The following is a 13,004-nucleotide window of genomic DNA, read 5'->3' on the forward strand; positions in this document are numbered from 1 at the left end:
TCAACACAATTTTATTTTTAATAGAGCCATTGTCTGTTTGCTTACTGCTAGAATGTAAAAGCATGTTGGGTGAACCAGTCTGAAAAACTTTTTGTGTGTGAGATTTTCACCACAATATCAAGTTTTTTTTGTTGTCAAATTTTATCGCTATCGTCTATTATTGAATTTGAAACATGCTTGATTTCTCTTCACATTCAAGTTGAAAAGAGTAGTACTTTTATGACTGTACTATATTTGCTTTAAAGGGACTTTTACCAAGCCCTACTTTGTTTGCCACTTATATTTGTACCTTCGTGTTTAACTTGAGGTATTCAGCCAATCACAACACACTGGATAGCTGGCCAATCAGCATACTCCTCGCTTTTCGGAACGATAAGCTTTGTAAAAATCGACGCGTTTCAGAAAGGCGGGGCATAAAGGAGCAACAATGTATATTAAGTGGAAAATGTGTTTTTTTTTAACCTTAAACCACGTAAATACATTGCATTACACCAAATACACAACATAATGTTCTTTTTAGCAACTTCATATGACTCCTTTAATGATTGTTGATCTATTAACTGTTAGCACAGTTTGGTAAAAGCCTTGGTAAAACATTCCAAACTGCAAATTGTTAAAGTATGTTTCCTACTTTTTGAGTTAACACCATTCACTCAGTTGGACTTAAAGTGACGAAAGGGAAGAGAAACCTTGTATTCTGCAATATTGATTAGTTCACGAAGCCATCAAATTTGTTCTATTGTATTGAAGAATGAATCCCTGTTTTTTAACCAAATGTAGTTGGGTCAGGCTGAGGTAACATTCTTGGTTTTTCAATAACCGAATCCCTTTGGTACATGGTCTAGTTTGAACCAGTTGCCCAGATTTCCATTTGCCTTCACCTGCTGTCTAAGATGTTGTAATGATCATTCTTGCAGGACACTGTAAAGGGGTCATATGATGCGATTTCAGGTTTTACTTTCTCTTTGGAGTGTTACAAGCTGATTGTGCATAGATAAGATCCCTGAAGTTGCAAAGACTAAAGTCTCAAAACCAAAGCAATATTCTTTACCAAAGTTAAGACCCTGCCACACCCTTCTAAAATGGCTCATTCAGACACGCCCCCACATGTCTACGTCACTGTGTGGAAATATTTGCATAATGCCACCCCCCCCAAAAAAGGCGTGGTTTCAGTAACTGCAGTTAGTGTTGAAGCAGCCATGTCAGGGAGATGCTGTGTGTATCTAGGCGAAAGCAAAAGCACTTTATTCTAAAATGGCTCATTCAGACACGCCCCCACATGTCTACGTCACTGTGTGGAAATATTTGCATAATGCCACCCCCCCCAAAAAGGCGTGGTTTCAGTAACTGCAATTAGTGTTGAAGCAGCCATGTCAGGGAGATGCTGTGTGTATCTAGGCGAAAGCAAAAGCACTTTATTTGGTCTTCTGAAAGTAGATACATTTAGGAAGCTTTAACATTACTTACAACAGAACATTAACGCATTCTATTGACTATCGTTTCGTGAACCTAGGAGAGGAGATAATTCTGACTTTGCTACGACAATCTGTCACTTCTGAATCAGCTACTGTAAGTATGCTTTGTTATTAGTTTAAGTATTTGCTATTGACTGTTCAAATGCAGAGTTTTGCATGTTCTGTGTGTGTGTGTGTGTCTGCGCGTGTGTGTGTCTGCGCGTGTGTGTGTGCGTATGTGTGCGCGTGTGTGTGTGAGAAAGAGAGAGACAGGGTCACACAGTGGAGTCCGCTGTCTTAACCGTCCGTTGCTTGTGTCCTGCAAACACATAGGAGCTTCATCACTGTGTCTGTCACGCCACTCTGTTCCCTTTTCGGGCTTGAACTGATGGTAAAACTAAGGACATTATTAACTGTCTTTACATTTATTTTGAAAGATGAAGCTCACGATTATGCAAAGGGCCGTTACATTTCCGACGAGTGCTTGTGGTGTTCGGCCAATTACAATGCACTGGCTCAGTTGGCCAATCAGAGCTGATTGCGCTTGTCAGAAGGAGGGACTTTGTAGAAAACGATGCGTTTTAGAGAGCAGGGGCATAGAGGACCAAAAATAATGTACAGTATTTGAAAAATAATGTGTTTTTTGAACATTAAAGCATGTCAACATATTCTGTTACACCAAATACACAAAATAATGATCTTTAAAAAATCATCATATGACCCCTTTAAAGTGCTTGTGCATAGAAAATAGATCTTTGATGTAATGTTGTTTTCATGCTTTTGCGTTGGTTCCCAATCTCTTAGGTTACATTTGACAAAGGTTAAATTAATTCAGGATAAAGCTAAATCATCTGAATAAGACTTGAAATTCTAGATCTTTTTAATCTTAAGTCATTTGTTCCATTCTGACTGTAAATTTCTCCACATCCCATTAATCTAAACTCTACTGGTAGTCTTTTGTAGTCCAAATGATTATTTTGTGTTAAGCAGTTCTGTTTAATTCAGTAAGTGCTACTGTATCTTTGGCTGCCTTATCTAATGTTCTTCCGTGACACTTTAGACAAACGTTCTTGGGTTATCTTGACAGGCAAATGTTAGAAAACCTGTCTTCCGCCCCACTAAAATTAATTCATGGTTTATGCAAAGCAAGAAGACTAAGAGTAAAAAAAAAAAAGAGTTCTTGCACAGGAAGAAGATAGTTTATGGTATGCATTGAAATTAATTTTTTATGCATTCTTTTTATTTTTTTTTTTTTATTGTCCTGTTAAAAACTATTAGGCCATTTGATATTTATTTTACTTTTAATCATGTTACATTGTAGTACATTTTAATTGTCCTTTTAATTATCTGTGATGTTGTCAAATATATGCCATTAAATACATGTCATCCCCATCCTAAATTTTGACTTTTAGTATGAATCCAGAGGGTTAGACCTAGAAATATGTATTTTATACAAGTATATGTTTTGTTTGTTGGTTTCCAAAACCTAGTTCTTTGGGAAATTGTTTGTTAATTCTGTCCCCCAGAGTAAAATTAAAATATATTATAGTTTACTATATTAGTTGGGTAGGACTACACTGACATGCATTGAGGTAAAAGGCACCTACAGGAAAAAATGAACCCATCAGCCAGTAGAGGTCTTTAAAGTGTACCAGAAAAAGGGTCTTTATTTATCTTTTTATTTCTCTCTTTTATTTTTTTTTTTTTTTGCATTGACCACACATATTAACCGCAATATTTGAAATTGGACAATGTCAAAGAAAAATCTAGTACAAAATTAATTCCGACACAAAGAAAGCATAAGAACTCGCATGTCCTCACATATTTCTACAAAAAGCTTTCACACACAGGCAGCAGAGCACCACTGAACATCCAGACAAACAGCCATTCATTCATGTGCACTAATAGCTTTTGTTTCTTCTGTTCAGCGAGATATAATCAATGATTTTTTTTTCAAGTTGCAGTCTTTTCATCTGAGCAACGGGCATTTCTTGTCAAATACCAATCTGAGATGTCTTAAAAGCCGCTGACCATAGTGGCAGGCAGATGAGCAAAATTACTCACCACTGCACTACAATGTTGTCTTTCTCTTTTCACTAAACTTTCTTTATCCATTGTTTGTGGCATACATAATAACTTATTTTTTCCTTGTATGGTCTTGAACAAAAATGCGTGTTTCTTACAAGCATCCTCTCCCCCTTAGTTTACCCATCAGCCCTTTGGGGGATGCTCCCCCTCTCTCTCTGTGCCAAAGTTCTCCCCCCATGGTGCTCTTATTTCCTGACCTTGCCCTTTTTCTGTTGTCATCCTTTCTTGCCCCATTTTAGAGGCTTGGTTGCCTCTATTCAACTAGCCACCAGATGGTATTCAAATTAGACCCCTTGCATGAAAGCAGAGTTTTTCCATGCTCTTGGGCTGGAGAGTGGGCGGGTTCACCCTGAAATAGTGACCCCTGTGCTTCTCTTTCCGCTGTCTGTAAAGGAATCCAGAGATGAGGACTCACTCCCTGGGTGCGGGGCCAGTGCAGCCCAAATAATTTTGTGTGTTTCTGGGAGACACAAATCAAATGTGCTGCCTTGTTTTCAAAGAAGTTATGTTGAAAGGTTAACTGTTGAGAACCTAATATGTTAGAGTTTTTAAATGGGTTTTTCATCCCTGAATGATGATTACAGTGAAAAAATGTGCTGGAGTTTTATGACAAGCACATTATTTTTACACTGTTCATATCTAAAAAGCAATATTTCGGTTTCTAAATCATGCAAATCTTCCCCTAAATCAAGTTTGGGAGAGCTTGATAGCTCCAGCACACTTTAACAACGTTAAAATCTGCTATCCCAGTTTAATGTATTTTATGTAAGCAATTTGTAGGTTGATTTAAGAACTAGCACTCTGCATTGCAATTTGTTTAAAGGGATAGTTCACCCAAAAATGAAAATTGTCATTAATTACTCACCCTCGTGTTGTTTAAACTTTCAGTTTAAAGAATTTAATGACATACCAAGTGTCATTGCATCACACGATTTTCGTTCTCATGGAATTTGTTAATGCAGTGATATTGTAATGTTGACATCATGAAGCTGAAGTCTGTTTATGTTCCGCCTTCCTCTGTGGTTCTGATTACCAAAGAATGTTAATAATCTGGGTCCAAAGTCTCATGGGAACCATTGACTCCGCACCAGAACGCCTCTGTTCCTGCCACGGAGTGTGTCTGAAACTGCTGGAAGCTCTACCACAACACTGCATTTCATACCTCTATGCTTCTTCATGCAGCACATTACACTGCTACAATCTGATGATTGTTGTGGATTTACATTTCGCATAGTTTTGCGCACTTCATGTGGTTTCTTTTCACCGTTGAATGCAGCTTCCTGTCTACATTGAAGCTTTTCTTCCAAAACACTCGCTCATTTTGACTGCAGATTAGACTGTGGTTTTGTGAGGGTCTCTTTCAGCGCAGCTCTGACAGATGACCTATTGAAATCAGTAAAGAACTGTCTGCCGGTTGCCAGGGCAACACTAGCTCGCTTCTGCTTTTTATACGCTCACGTGACTGGCTGTTGACGTCATTGTGGGAGGGACGCTGCCAGAGTTTGGTCCACTCTTGACTGCATAGAGCTTCGTGGAATCTTGAGGACTTGTTGAATAGTCTTAGTCCTGGTGGTCTCTGCTAACTGCCCGCATCATCCTTATTGTCAGGTATAAATAGCCAGGTTATGGACTGTTGAAGGCAGTGGATAGCAGAGGAAAAATAGAAAAAGAGGTAAGTCATACTCCTTATTTCTTTTGTCGAAATGCCCAATTTTTTTTTTTTTATTATTGAATATTTCAGTATGTGATCTCACAGAAAAGATTAGATTTTAGTGGTTCAGCTGTGCAAGATGTCAGTGTGATTATTCATGCACAGCTGTTGCATGCTCTCTCACTCCGTCACACGCTAACAGCGCACTGGGAGTCTAACAATGGGGGAAAGGATGTAGTTAAGCATTCCCTTTCTATCGTTCCCTCCCCTGTACACAGATTGTCTCCTCCAGTGTTTCCCTGCCTTTTCAGATCCTACCCATCTCTTGTTATCGGTTGGTTTGTAGGATGAATGAGTTGGAGTGAGATAGTCCAGTTATCAGTACACCACCAGCTCTGAATTTTGTCATATTGTCATAGCGGAAATGGCTACATTAGACAGCCTCATGGGAAAGGATGAGAGATGATGGAGCTGGCATAATGTGTTCAAATTCTTTCTCTACTCTTCCCCAACTTTTCATTTTCACCTTCCCCCACACTTTCACTCCTCGCTTAACTCATGCATGTGGGTGAGTGAGTGCATTAAGAATGCTCTCTCTGAGGAGACGCACTTGCACCGAATACCAGAATAGCCCCATCCCCCCGTCGCATTGAACGTGGGTGGAGGGTGATCTATGGCAGGAAGAAAACATTTATTGCTAATTGCTGGATTTTTTTTTTTTTTTTTTTTTTTTTTTTAAGTGAAGGCTCAGCGGTTGGGTTTATTAAAAAATAGTTGTGCTATCATTTTAAACCCAAGAAGAGCTAATGTCAGAGAGCTTTCAAGCTAAAGTAAAAGATATTTTTCCCTTCAAATGGAAGGTTCATCATATACATCACTAGCTGATTTACCAGCAGCTAATTTAATGTATCAACCTACCTGAGGAGCAGACCCATGCTCGGCTTGACTCCTGCTGTGAGACATATGGGTTATTAGATGTTATCAGGTCCTTGTAGTGATGTGGCAGTATTTCCTATACACACACTTGTGCACACACAGCCTACTGGTAGTTCAGAAACACATGGCACCAAAGACAAACGCACTCCTGCGTTCGAGGCCTGCTGGCTGTTGGGATGAGAGACACTGCTGGCAGCTTGTTCAACACGGCCCACGTGTGTGGGAGGAGATTATCCTCGCTGCAACAACTGCTATTGTGTGTTATCAGCCCTGTCTGTTATTACAGCGTCTGTGTGTGTGTGTGTGTGTGTGTGTGTGTGCGCGCGGTGTGTAGGTGGTGCTTGTGTGTTGTGTGTATCTATTAAACGGCTTAAATGCACAGTGTGCCAAAAATATATTTTTTTCTTTTCAATATGAAGCCTCTAAGTGCTGTTTTAATAGCATTTTCAAAGTCAGTATCATTCTGATAAGCACTTAATGCCGTACTGTATGTATCTCAAACCTACACTACTAGTGTTTACTAAAGCACTTTTTCATTTTCGAGATCAACACTAAGTAAAATAAATTTTCCCATTGCAGGGCCCAGTGAAATAGAGGAGTTCACACAAAAATAAAAAGTCATTTACTCGCCCTAATTTACTCACCTATCCTGTATCAATTTAGTTCTTCTGATGAACACTAAAGAATATATTTTGAAGAATGCTGGTAACCAAACAGACGGCAGCCAATCTGAAAAAAAATGATGCACGCCAATGACTACCAGCAACTGTTAAGTTACCAATATTATTAATAATATCATATTTCGTGTTCAGGAGAAGAACGAAATTCATACAGGTTTTAAACAACCTGAGGTTAAGTAAATAATGGCAGCATTTTTATTTTTGGGTAAACTATTGCTTTAAGACTGATGTTTAGCATGAAAATTCGGACAGATTTTTTCACATCGATCTGAATTCTTTTACCGTTTACGGTCACTGCCAAAAATTCTGTTTGAGTATGTTAAACTACAAGGTTGTAAGTTATAGTTTTATGTAACAGTAGTGGCTCCTTGCAATAGTATTGGCTTTTCATCCAAAGTGACTTTCAGTTAGAGATCTGCACTAGCCTGCATGTACTTACACCTGACTCTAAAATGACATCTGGTCACCTGACCCAATTGATACTAGGGGTACGCTGATTCGATATTTAGTATCGGTATCATTCTGATACTTGTATTTTCTATCAGATCGGGTATCGGTCAGACGAGACTGATCCAAATCCGATATTGTGTGTATACCATTCTGTGTTATTATTAACCCCCACGAAAGCCACAAAAACATTATAAAGCACAATAAAGTTTTTGTGCACTATAATTCAAGTGTTCTGATGCTGTTCCATAGTTTAATGTGAGCTACAGATGAATATTCAAGTCAAGTTGACATAAACTCTTGTCTCCGCTGCAGCAATCTGTCATCTTCCATTCAGCATTCAAACTGCGTGTCGCATTCGGTTACGACAGTCTAGATGATAGAGAGTGGTCCCACTTTATATTGTGTCCCTAATACCTGTGTACTTACAATGTAACTACATGTTGTCATAGTAGGGCTGTGCGAATAATCGAATCGCAATCACGATTTTAGACGTTGCGATTTTGCTAATTGCAAAGCGTGCGATGTGGACACGATATTACTCTGTTCCAGAGCACATGCATTACTGAGTGGCAGCCTTACTAACCAATAGAGTGAGCGCACCTCCGTTGTCCCCAATCAGCTCTGCTCTAACCAACTGCATAAATGCCCACTAAAAAAAAATAAAAATAAATGTATGGCATCTACAGGGTCAGATCTATAGTTAGGCAAATGAATACTAAAGAAAAACTTATGTAATAGGGCACAAGAACTGGAATTGAGAACCGCTGACTTGTACTGTCTTTTTATGCGTTGCGCCGCATAAACATAAAACCATGTCTGCATTTGTGATCGGAGAAATGACAAACAACAAGTGCTACTCTACACTGTTCAAAACTCGTGTTTGTATCATCAGTGGCAAATCCTTTAAATATGTAAACATACTTACAGACTGTGTGTCAGAACAGCCGGCATTGTAGTCTACTCTCCCAGGATCAGGAAACCGTCCTCCATAAAATACACTGCACACATCTGAATATTTGGGTTGAGCTGTTCTGGAACAGTGTTGTAAATAAATCTTAATCACTGATTCCTAGTTGTGTACTCTTTTGGAAGACCAAACCAAGTAGTTTCGCTTTCACAAGGAAACACACAGCGTCTCCACAACATGGCGGTGGCAGCAACCGCAAAAATAAAAGTTACGCCTTCTTTCTTTGCATGAAAATTTGGGCTGTGTTATGCAAATCTTCCCACATCGTGACATAGATGTGGGGGCGTGTTAGAATAAGCCATTTCAGGGTGGCGTGGTTTACTCTTAACTTTTATAAAGAATATCTCTTTGGATTTGAGACTTTAGTCTTTGCAACTTTACAGATCTTCTTTATGCACCAAGAGCTTGTAACACTCCAAAGAGAAAGGAGAATTTTAAATTGCATCATATGACCCCTTTAAGGTAAAAATGCACCTGTAAATCAATTTATGGGGGCAAATATTGTCCTTTTAATAGAAAAGGTGTGACTGTGGTCTAAGTGGAAGAGAGGGGGTATGCAGAAGAATGTTAAATGCCCCAGGGGGTACGGCGCTGTAAAAAGTTTGAGAACCACTGGGCTAACTGATGTTGGTGAATGGCACCAGTGTTATCTCTTCCAATCTTCAGTGCTGTTTCTAATGCTGAGTCTGTCTAATTGTTTCTCCTCCTAATCTTTTCCATATCGCTTTAAAATATAGCCTTCATGTTAAGAAATTCAAATAGGTTCTGTAAGTTTTATGGACCAGAGCAATTTTGTCATTGTCATTTTGGTGCACACTAGTTTACAGATAACTTTAAGGCTAACATATGTATACTAAAACTTCAATTTTGATTTCATGGTGACTTTAAGAATAATAATATTTTATTTGTAATAAGCTGACCTATTGCAAACTCAGCTGAAAAATTGACCTAAACCTAACCTAATCAGATCCTGATTCTGTCAAGCTTAGGTTTGGTGGCAGACCTCTATTTGTTGAACACTAATTGTAGGGTTTGAAAAACAAGCCATGTTGCCTGTAACAGGCTCTTTCGCAACCGCTCACTGTTAGAGAATATCTAGTGTTTTAACGAGTGGTCATTTATGCTACTCATATGCCTTGAGTAATATTGTTGTTATGCAACTCTCATGCAGAAGATATTAGCAGAAGATATTCTTATTTCATCTTACTGGGAAGTACCGTTTTTAGGTATGACTGTTCACAGGCTCTGTAAGAAACTGGTTACGAGCTCATTGTTAATTTTTAAAATGTGAAGCAGAGGGGCAAGGCCTAAGGCAGCACTGGACTATTGAAAAATAATCCAGAATGTTACCAGTATAGAAGATCTGGCCACACAGGAAAGCAGAAAAAAAGAGAGATTTCCTTCTGTACTTTTAATACAGCAGTGGTCTGAATTTATGACCTAAGAAAGTCCCTAATATCTCTGTGCAACAGGTGTTGCTTAAAAGAGGGAAAAAAAAGTGGGGAGAAAAATTAGATCTCTTTAGGGGAAGTTAGAAGAATTGTAGGCTAATGTTTTTGCTTAGATCTTGTTCAATGTTTCTTGTTCAGTTGTATTCAGATTGTGAAAGAATTATTAAAGTGAAGCTTGACTACACTTCAATGAATATCTTATTTAAATGAATATCTTTTTTACATTACACACAGACACTTGGAAAAAGTGCTGAACTTAATAAGCCTCAATGAAATAAATGCTTTAAAATGGCCATAATGTTCATGCTTTCAACAAACATGTCTGTGATTGTCTGCAGTGCTAAACACTTTTCAGGATCAGGTAATAACAGCAGCTGTCATCTCAGAATTATTTTCTGATTGTTTGTGCAGCCATACAGTGAAATGATATGAAATTCATAGAAGTAGCACTGATATGTGAGATAAGCTATGATTACTGACAAATATTTGACAACTACATGCCAGAGAAGAGCCCTATATATAAATATATTTTAGCAATGCAAAATATCAAGTCTTTATTATTATTATTATTATTATTATTATTATTATTATTTATGGTTTATTCACACCTTTGACTTTCTCCAAACTTAGGAATTATATTACTGTTATGAAGTGCATTTAATGAATGGACATATTTTACAAGCATTAAAATTGTGCTTTGGTCTTTACTAGGTATTGCCATAAGTTTGCTTACAACATAATTTTTGCAAGTTATTCTGGAGGTTCTGGACTGGGTTTCTGCACTCAGAATTACAATGATCTTTAGGTTGTGTATTAGGGCTGTGTATCACCAGCAAAGTCACGATACGATACGTATCATGATACAGGACTGCACTGAATTTCACCTCAGCAGAAATTAGTAAAACAGCTGTTTATTAAACACTGCATACTATAATGCCATTTCTAACAATTGGCAGAGCAAGCAGTTGACCTCTGCATTATGAAGGGCCTCCATAACTGTACCACAGTACAATATAAGTAATGGCATATGTTTCATGTTTACATTGGGCACTCCCCACCAGGTACAATATTCTGTTTGTTTGCATCTTGTTTTTAAGCCCATAAATAATAGTGTACTCATTCTAAGAAATTTATATTGTAATGTACTAATTCTAATATATTAAAAAATCATATTTACATTGCTGGTAAGTTATCATTGCACAAATTAACACACTCTCTACTTGGGCTGCACAATTAATCAAATTTCTAATCGCGATTACAATTATGGATGCCACAATTACGTAATCATTCGAAGTGGCAATTAATCGTTCAAAGTCCACTTATGTTATTCTGCATGCTTAAGATTTTTTAAAGTTTTTTCTTTTTCTTTCTATGTTATCTTAAGGGTTTTTCCATTGTTTTAGTATAACATTATAATACATTCATATTTTTACTTTTTTATAATTTGAAGAAGAAATCAATCCGACATATATTTAACATTTGAAGCTTAATACTATAGAAATGCACTAAAGGTTTTACAGTTAGTGTGTTTTCAGCTTCTTTATTTTCATATAAAAATACGGCATGCTGTTGCATCAAACAATGGTATAAACATCATTCAATGTTAATTGTGATAATCGTAATTAATAATCACAATTAAAATTTCAAAGGAATAATCGACAATTATGATTTTTGTCATAATCATGCAGCCCACAATTAAAAAACTGAAAATAAAAATTAGAAGAGATCTAAACTAATGTGGTGTATTCACTGTATCTAATGCACACACACGCTCAGTCACTCACACAGATCACGTTGTGGCTGCACTTAGACATTCAGGAACAAACTTTTTCGCATTGTTCTGCAATTTTATGAACTAAATAGCTTAATCGCTCAAGAGCTACATTATCTTTCTCAACAAGGAGCTGCTAACATCATTGTTTCTAAAGGAATAAAAGCCACAGCTTCACTGTTAATAGAGAAACACTGCAAAACAGTGGTAATTCATACGTACACAGCCTCTCTCTCTCTTTACACTTTTCTGAGAATAGAATATTGAAGTGGATAATGCTAAACAGCAAGCTTATCGTAGTTAATAGATATTTCTGTATTCTGCAAGTGGGAAGCTCTGTTTTGGAGATTACGTCTCTTTATATCAGGCAACCCAGTTGTGTTCCTCTGCAGCCAGATTAAACCTTGTTGTAGCCTATATACAGGTGCATCTCAATAAATTAGAATGTCGTGGAAAAGTTTATTTCAGTAATTCAACTCAAATTGTGGAACTCGTGTGTTAAATAAATTCAATGCACACAGACTGAAGTAGTTTAAGTCTTTGGTTCTTTTAATTGTGATGATTTTGGTTCACATTTAACAAAAACCCACCAATTCAACATCTCAACAAATTAGAATATGGTGACATGCCAATCAGCTAATCAACTGAAAATACCTGCAAAGGTTTCCTGAGCCTTCAAAATGGCCTCTCAGTTTGGTTCACTAGGCTACACAATCATGGGGAAGACTTCTGATCTGACAGCTGTCCAGAAGACAATCATTGACACCCTTCATAAGGAGGGTAAGCCACAAACATTCATTGCCAAAGAAGCTGGCTGTTCACAGAGTGCTGTATCCAAGCATGTTAACAGAAAGTTGAGTGGAAGGAAAAAAGTATGGAAGAAAAAGATGCACAACCAACTGAGAGGACCGCAGCCTTATGAGGATAGTCAAGCAAAATCGATTCAAGAATTTGAGTGAACTTCACAAGAAATGTACTGAGGCTGGGGTCAAGGCATCAAGAGAGACCACACACAGACGTGTCAAGGAATTTGGCTACAGTTGCCGTATTCCTCTTGTTAAGCCACTCCTGAACCACAGACAACGTCATAGGCATCTTACCTGGGCTAAGGAGTAGAAGAACTGGACTGTTGCCCACTGGTCCAAAGTCCTCTTTTCAGATGAGAGCAAGTTTTGTATTTCATTTGGAAACCAAGGTCCTAGAGTCTGGAGGAAGGGTGGAGAAGCTCATAGCCCAAGTTGCTTGAAGTCCAGTGTTTTTTTGAAAACCAAAGTCACCGCATCCGTTTACCAAGAAATTTTGGAGCACTTCATGCCTTCTTCTGCTCACCAGCTTTTTGAAGATGCTGATTTCATTTTCCAGCAGGATTTGGCACCTGCCAAAACAAGAGACCAAAAATGCAGATGAGCTGAAGGCCACAGTCAAAAAGAAACCAGGGCTTCCATACCACCTGAATTGTTGGGTTTTTGTTAAATGTGAGCCAAAATCATCACAATTAAAAGAACCAAAGACTTAAACTACTTCAGTCTGTGTGAATTAAATTTATTTAATACACA

The 13,004-nt window shown here is 37.8% G+C and overlaps 1 protein-coding gene across 2 annotated transcripts in view; it reads left to right on the forward strand.

Annotated features, from left to right (window-relative positions):
* The window catches only part of LOC109111382 (neurocalcin-delta A), a 53,107-nt gene that overhangs the window by 21,654 nt on the left and 18,449 nt on the right, over positions 1-13,004 (forward strand). Inside the window, exon 1 of one of the 2 annotated variants that reach the window (XM_042740526.1) lies at positions 5,012-5,214. The exons of the other annotated variant lie outside the window; for it this stretch is intronic. The gene's annotated coding sequence lies outside the window, so the exon portion shown is untranslated. Of the gene's footprint in view, positions 1-5,011; positions 5,215-13,004 lie in introns of those variants that run through there. 2 annotated transcript variants of the gene reach the window in all.

Source organism: Cyprinus carpio, chromosome B16, assembly GCF_018340385.1.
Source record: "Cyprinus carpio isolate SPL01 chromosome B16, ASM1834038v1, whole genome shotgun sequence".
In the NCBI taxonomy this organism is placed as follows: domain Eukaryota; kingdom Metazoa; phylum Chordata; class Actinopteri; order Cypriniformes; family Cyprinidae; genus Cyprinus; species Cyprinus carpio.